The sequence below is a fragment of the Drosophila willistoni genome, unplaced genomic scaffold (genome assembly GCF_018902025.1).
Source record: "Drosophila willistoni isolate 14030-0811.24 unplaced genomic scaffold, UCI_dwil_1.1 Seg735, whole genome shotgun sequence".
Taxonomy (NCBI): Eukaryota; Metazoa; Arthropoda; class Insecta; order Diptera; family Drosophilidae; genus Drosophila; species Drosophila willistoni.
The window spans coordinates 31,160-39,983 of record NW_025814638.1 but is presented as its reverse complement, the minus strand read 5'-3'; positions in this window follow the sequence as shown (position 1 = coordinate 39,983).

Sequence of the window (8,824 nt, the reverse complement as noted above, 5' to 3'; positions counted from 1 at the left end):
TACTATAGAGATGCAGCTCACTGGAGATTCACAACGGATATCACAACTAGCGCACGCCAACAATTGGAACGAGTTGCGGGCCGCCCTCATCAGCGAATATAAGGTGCAAACGCCTTATGAAGAATTACTACGACGGCTATACCATACTTCCTTTGGAGCAAAGATTCGTAAGTTTATTGAAGATTTAGAACATAAGTCTTTTATTATAATTAATAATTTAGAATTAGCCATTTTATACCATTTTATACAAAAATGCCATGAACAACACAGTCAAAGAAGTCATTATTAAAAGATTACCAGACAAGCTTTATATGACATTAGCGAAGTTTGATATTTCAATAGTGTCTAATTTGAAACAAGTAGCCCAGAGAGAGGGTCAATATGAAAACAGCTCCACAGATAAACCCAAAACTAACAATCAAAGTAATTCAGGAAATTCTTGTTACAAATCAAACCAAAACAATTCAGGGCAGAACTATTACAAGCAAAACCACCAATACAATAATTCAAATCATACCAATCCCCAAAATAACCAACAGCTTCGAGAAGAATTTCAACAAAATCTTATTCAGGGCAGACAAGAAAATCCCCTTAATTATCAGATTCAGAATCAACCTCAGAATCAAAACCCTGTGGTAAATCAACCCACTAAAAGGCAAAGAGAGAGTACCAGTGGTCAGAGTAAAATGGAATGGTCCGAAAATTTTCATCAATCAGCCTCGGATCAGATAGCTCAGACAGAACAGTTGGATCAAATAGATCAACCGAATACCTCCAATCAAATCCCTATGTCCAACTAAAAATCAATTTAAAGTGCGTTATAGATACAGGCTCTTCAATAAATATTATCAACGAAAATTATTTCAACTTTCCAGAAACATCAGAAAATTTAAATGTTCAAACAATAAAAGGAATAATTGAGCTTAACAAAAGCCAACCATCAAAAATTTTATTGCCATAAATTTTCATCAACATATGACATACTATTAGGTAGAAAATATCTCAAAGCATGTCAGGCCGTTATTAATTACGAAGAAAATAGTGTAAAATTATTTTGATAATGATTTGTCACAAATTCTATTTCAAATACACCAATAAAGAAGAAAAAGAAGAGTCAATACCTTATCCTCCCCCAGAGTTCGAATATGAAGCATTCGCACATGAAATAAATAACGGTATCGAGGAAAGAAACGAATTTAGACTTGATCATTTAAATTCAGAAGAAATAGAAAAGTTAAAGAAAATATTGCATGAATTTAGCGATATCCAGTATAGGAAAGGTAAAAGTTTGACCTTTACCAGTACAATAAAACACAACATCAGAACTAAACACGAAGACCCAATAAATTTATCAATTTACAAACACCCATACAAATACCCACAAATCTTTGACGAAGAAGTCAATAAACAAATTAATGAAATGATAGAATAGGGAATCATTCGGAAATCGAAATCGCCCTATTGTTGACCAATTTGGATCGTACCTAAAAAAGAGGACGCATCCAAGGAACAAAAGTTCCGCCTAGTAATCGACTATCGTAGTCTAAATGAGATTACTGTCGATGACAAGTTCCCAATACCAGTAATGGATGAAATATTAGACAAACTTGGAAAATGTCAATATTTTACAACCATTGACCTCGCCAAGGGTTTTTATCAAATCCAAATGGACCCTAAATCAATCGAAAAAACCGCATTTTCAACTAAACATGGTCATTACGAGTACACACGAATGCCATTTGGACTAAAAAATGCACCAGCAACATTCCAAAGATGTATGAACAATTTATTAGAAGATTTAATCTATAAAGATTGTTTACTCTACTTAGACGATATTATTGTTTATTCCACCTCATTAGAAGAACATTTGGCATCACTAAAAAAGGTCTTTGTTAATTTGCGCATTGCTAATCTAAAACTACAATTAGATAAATGCGAGTTCTTGAAAAAGGAAACAGAATTTTAGGTCACGTCATAACTACAGAAGGAATCAAGCCAAACCCAGACAAAGTCAAAGCTATTCTAAAATTTCTGATGCTAGCAATATAGCTTTAGGTGCTTTCCTCTCACAGGACCAAAGACCTATTTCTTATGGTAGTAGAACACCAAACCAACATGAACTTAAATATTCAGCCATAGAAAAGGAACTACTATCTATCGTATGGGCAACCAAATATTTTAGGCCATACCTCTTCGGTAGACATTTTGAAATCCTAATTGATCATAAACCCCTTGTCTGGTTGGACAATATCAAAGAACCTAACATGAAATTACAAAGATGGAAAATAAAATTGAACGAATTCGATTACAAAATAAAATACTTACCAGGAAAAGAGAATTATGTGGCAGACGCCCTTTCCAGAATAAAAATAGATGAAAATCTTTTAGTTGAAGAAATAAGTAGTTCTAGAGCTACAGTACATAGTGCTCAAGAAGATAACGAAAACCTAATAGCCATTTTAGAAAAAACCCCTGAATTTCTACAATCGTCAAATAGAATTTAATAAATGCAACGAAAATAAAGTCAACGTTACTCACTATTTTCACAAAACGAAAATAGAAATATCATATGTAGAAATGACCAATCAGTTTGCTAAAAAAATTATTAAGGAATATTTATGCTCAAAAAATAACGCACTTTATATTCAAAACGACACAGATTTTCAAATACTTCAAGAAGCTTATCTTGAAAAAATTAGTCCAGACAGCCAAACAAAAACATTCAGAACCACTTACAAATTAAAAGACATTTCCACTTATAAAGAATTCAAAGAAATTATTCTTAAAAACCATAAATCACTACTTCATCCAGGTATCACTAAAACTGAAAACTGGTTTAAGGATAAATACTATTTTCCAGACTATCAAATATTAATTCAAAACTTCATTAATGAATGCCATATTTGCAATTTATCAAAATCAGAAAACCGAAATACAAAATTATCTTTGATATCACCCCAGAGATATTTAACGCTAGAGAAAAATACGTGATGGACATTCAATTTAATCGACAATCAACAATTTTTATCTTGTATAGATATTTATTCAAAGTACGCAACTTTAGTCGATATGGGTAAACCGTTAGAAATCAAAGCAGATAAAGACTCAGCTTTCATTTGCATAGCACTTCAAAATTGGCTACAATCAGAAAACGTTAATATAAGTATAACATCGAGCAAAAATGGTGTTTCAGACGTGGAAAGATTCCACGGGACTAAGAGGCTAAGAGTTATTAATGCAGAATCTAGTATAGAAGACAAACAAACTAAATTTGAAACCTTTACACATATAACCATAAAACTAAACATCTAACGACAAACAGAACACCAGCAGATATCTTTATAATACACAAGCTAACAAAGCAAAACAAATTGATAAATTAAATGAAAATAGGAACGACAACACCCTTTAAGAAAACAGGTGAAATTACCCAAGTTGACGACAAACATTATATTGAAACTACCGAGGTAGACAAACAACACACTACAAATCGAAATTCAAAAAGAAAAAGAAAACTTATCAAAGTAAATATACTAATTAATTTCAGAGATACCAACATTACTATTTCTACTCTTTTCAATGGTACACTCGACGCATAATCAAAGCATTGAAATTAATCCCATAAAGGCACCTAATGGATATCTTGAATTCAAAACAGGAACCATGGATTTACCCTCAGATTTCGAATATCATTATTTAACTGTAAATTTAACCAACATACAAACCACTTATAACAACTTGGTTGAGCAGTCAGAACCATATAAGAACATAGTGCACATTCAGTATTTAGTCGAAAAATTAAATCGCGAAATGAACGGCATAAAAATAATAAAAAGAAATAAGCGAGGACTTATTAACATAATAGGCACAGCACATAAATATCTTTTCGGCACCTTAGACCAATACGATAAAGAAGAACTTGAACAAAAAATTGATAATCTATCAGCAAATAGCGCCCAAAATAATGAACTTAATCATATCATTGAAGCAGTCAACAAAAATATAGAACTCCTAAATAATCTTACTATTCAACAGGATGCAGACAAAAAATTAAATATACTAGTGTTCAACTTAGAGCATTTTACAGAATACATAGAAGACATAGAGTTAGGAATGCAGTTGACAAGACTAGGAATATTTAATCCAAAACTTTTAAACCATCAAGAAATATTTAACATAAATACAGAAAAACTCTTAAACATAAAAACATCTACTTGGTTAAAATCAGACACAAATGAAATATTAATAATTTCGCATATACCTAGACAAATATCTAAAACATCGCTATTCAAAATTATATCCTATCCAGATGAAAATAATAACACTTTAACAGAAAACATTCAAGAAACTTACTATATTCAAAATAATAAAATTTATTCAAAATCAACCAAAAAACTAGAAATAAATGAGTGTATAGTTGGCATTATTACACAAAAACCAGCAGAATGCAAATACACAAAGATGTTCAAAATCAATTCAATTAGTTATGTAGAACCCAATATTATCGTAACTTGAAACTTGCCCAAAACAAATTTAAAACAAAATTGTAACCAAAATAAAATATTCATAGAAGGAAATAATATAACAAAAATATACGACTGTGCTGTGCAGTTGAATGAGATATCAATAATAAATACATTGCAGGATTATACCCAGAATATTTATGTAACCAACAAAACTAGAACCAATCTCTTATATCCAAGCTAAACAAATCATTTCGGAAAAAACTGCGTATAACAAAACATTTAATATCATAACTACTACAACATTTATAATTACACTAATAAGTTTAACCCTATATCTTATCTATAAATTTAAGTCAATATAAAAAAAAATAATTATTACACAAATTAAAAATGAAACTTTTGTACAATCAATTGACTCAGCTCTTGACAATCCCGTTTTACATGAATTGTCCCCATCCAAAGAAATTTCACTTGCAACACAGCAAGTACATCCAACTCTATACCCTGTATTCCCCGCCTGAGCACAGGCTATTTTCTACGTGTTGGGGGAGTAATATATCCGCCACTCCATCCACTCACACCACTCAATTTCCCACTCCAATCACCCACATAACTTGACAACAATTGTCCCCCTCAAAACCAAAGCGTATGAACGCTGATCAAGAATATATATACTTTATATGGTCGGTGATGCTTCCTTCTATGCGTTGCAAACTTTTGACCAAAATTAATATACCCTTTTTGCAAGGGTATAATAAAATATATCCTTTGGCTGGGGATTTTATTAAGAGATAGAATAAGAAGTAGGAGAAGAAAAAAAGGAACCTGAATCCTATAAGAAAACATGGTCGAACTGAAAAACCGTATGCAAGTCTAACAAGCCCCACAAGGCGCAAAAATTATGTAATGTACACAACCCGGAATGAATCCAGATTATGTATATCCCCTCTTAGTCAAAGGATCTTCTTTGATCCAAGAAGAGGTCAGGTTCAGCCTATATTGGTAGTCTCTCTCGCAGTCCCTAATCATCAAATGTTATGATGGGCAAGAGTACCACAAATTAGGCCAAAGCCAACACAGAAGTTTGGTATGGGTGGGACTTCTGGCTGTCGGGTAGCAAACAGTCTTTGGGGGGTTCTTTGGACCAGCATTACTCAATACACCCGTAGTACATAAAATAGAACAAAGTCCCTAGAGCACGAATATTACAAAGTTATTTAACAAAAGGGAAAATTAGAATGATAGAGAAAAAGAGTATATTAGTATCGCAGGAAAAGGGAAGCTATGAGGATGTTATTATAGCTTCACGTCTAAACCCTCCCAACCAAATGCCAATACAAATGCAGCTCACCGCTCACATTTCGCTACAAGGAAGATTACACAACTTTTTACTCAAACATTACAAAATGATATTTATTCACGAGGGTTACGGAATAACAAAATACTTCAATAAGTCGGAAACATAATCCGAGTTGACTAAACTAAAATGATGATTCTTATAGTAAACGGTAATCAAATTAAATAATTGGACCATTTCAGGCATCCAAAAGCCAAATTAGGGATAATATGTTTCGTTTTGTTAATTTTAGTTGTAAGGTGGATATATATAAACTTATAGAAATTCAAAAATGAAAATGTCAATTGGAATTTGGAAGTCTCCACTTAAATTACGAGATTAATTATAAATAACTGTAGGCTTGCTCACACAGTCAAGGGCGATTCCTAATATTGTTTCAATTTTTCAACAATGATTGGCAATTTTCTTTTTTCTTTAGTATTTTGTTTTAGCTTTACGGTACTTGGGAGAGATTTTCTTATTCGCTGATTATTTTTTCAAGAACTTAGGCCTTCTTTGTCCGCTGGATGATGCTTAGGAATAAAATTTTAGGTTAAATCAATCGTCTGACATTCCTATGCAACAAATTTGGTCTAAGAGACTCTCAATCCGCAACGAAGAAACTTCTCTGTATCCGATTCGGGCGGCTATTCCAAGCTGGTTGACTTTGTCGAGATATCACTGTGCCCTTTACGGTGTGCAGCTATTGAGCCCACGTTGTCTCAAAAATTATCCCTGGCAAAATCTCGGAATTCAAATATAAAATTCCTTGCTTAGGCTTTCAGCATTCAATTTAATTATTGCTAAGTTTTCAAAAGAAACTTCCAAAGATTTAAATATCCACAAAAAATTAACTTACGATAATAAGATTCACAAAACTTTATATTAATTGTTGTCCTAGATGCTCCAGATTAGTATTTAATTAATAATTTAGCTTGATGGCCAAGAAAATATCAGATTTAAATTTTATATTTTTTTTTTCTGGAGGAGCAGCGTGGTTTAGGCGTCTAGTCAGGGCGGAAGTTGGTCAGAAAAGAGTGTGACCATTGCATGCGATCACGCATGATGCCACTTCGCTAGGGTTGCATTAGTAAAACTATCGAACTTCTAAGCTCAGCTGATTATTTTTTATCGACACAATTGCCCACCACTTACTGAAAAACAAACTAACGCCTTAAAATTTAAAAATAAAACTAACGGCAGAAACTGGGCATTACATTGTACTTAGTAGTACTGGAATACTTTTTTATACTCTGTTGTCCATTCAAACGGGACATTCTTTTTGCATAATCTTGTTATGCTGCGTGCGTAGGGACTGGATAAATATTGATGACGTCGAATTTCTTAAGATTCCTTTATCTGTGCACCTGTCACCTAAGAACTACACTGCATGCATAAAAAATGAACATTTCTCTGGACGTAATTTCAGGTTGTGTTTTCTACAGAGTTCGAAACATCTGTTAAATCATATGTTGTTCATAACAACCATTACGATTAAATCATCCAAAGGAAGGCTTGCGAAGGCTCAAAGCTTGAGAATGCTATTGTCATCATTCTCTGAAATGAATTAGGCGCTATTTTTAAACCAAATGGAAATAGCGTAAAGCGATATGAGCCATTGCTTGTTGAAAAAGACTTGCTTGTAATATTTCTAGAGTTTTCCTCGAGTTCAATTTTGGTGGCATTTAATCAAGGCCTGAAAAATATTTAGCTCGAACCCACTTTATAGTGGAAATTTATCTGACAGCAATTTTTTATTTATTTGGCGATAGTCAATTACTAATCGTTATTTTTTTTTTTAGAGCCCGGAAGTGATTTATTTGGGACTAATAAGAATGGGCTATTGTAGGGTCAAACAACTTGATGCTTATTTCTTCGATTGGCTATGCGGACATCGATAATTTTTTTCATGTACAGGTTCATTATCCTTAAGTCTCAACTGTTGCTTATAAAAGTTATTTGCAGTGACTGGTTCGGTTTCAAGTCCGAAAACATCGCTATAGTGGGTGCATAGTTCTTCAAGTTGTTTTTGAACCAACGCATTGGTGAATAATTTTTCTTCAATTTATTAATTACAGACTCTTTTCTATTGGCGTTTCTTTTGGGATTTGAACCACCTCGTAGCTTGAAAGTGATTCGAATTTTAAGTTATTGATGCCTACCATTTGGCATGTATCTTTTGTATTTAGCAATCGGACAAACGCATTCTGGGCTGTTGCAATCGTGTTTGCGACATAAATACCCGGTTTAAATTTCTGATTGGAAATTAAAATGTTTCTCTTTCTAGTAGAAGTGTTGAATTGGTACTAGAACTAAATGTTATTGGAACATAGATAGGATACGTTAGATTTTGTGGTCTGATTATTAACCAATCCTTGGAACTATTGTAATCGAATTGGCAATTAAATTTTTTCATTAAATCTAGTCCTATTATTCCATCGCAGGGGATTGCGAAATCTGCATCAAGTATATGAAATTTATATGGAATAATGTATTTGTCTGTTTGGATGTCATGAAAGACATCAAAATTGCTTTTATAATATTTATACCCTTGCAAAAAGGGTATATTAATTTTGGTCAAAAGTGTGCAACGCATAGAAGGAAGCATCTCCGACCATATAAAATATATATTCTTAATCAGCACGACGAGACGAGTTCAAAAGCCATGTCCGTCCGTCCGTCCGTCCGTCTGGATCAACGCAAACTGAAATTCTGCATGTACTGCAGGCGTTGTATATCTCGGATTCAGCCGGATCGGATCACTATATCATATAGCTCCCATACAAATGACAAAGTCACGAACAGTGACTTTTCTTAATAACTTCGTTATTTTCTGAGCTATTGATGAAAATTTAATATTGAGGAGTTAATTACACATATAAACGACTATGCCAAATTTGATCAAGATCGGGTAACTGTATCACATAGCTCCCATAGTAACGATCTTTCGAAAACAGTGACTTTTGTCAATAACTGCGTTACTTTTGACGCGATTGCTTTCAAATTAAACATTTGCTAGTTT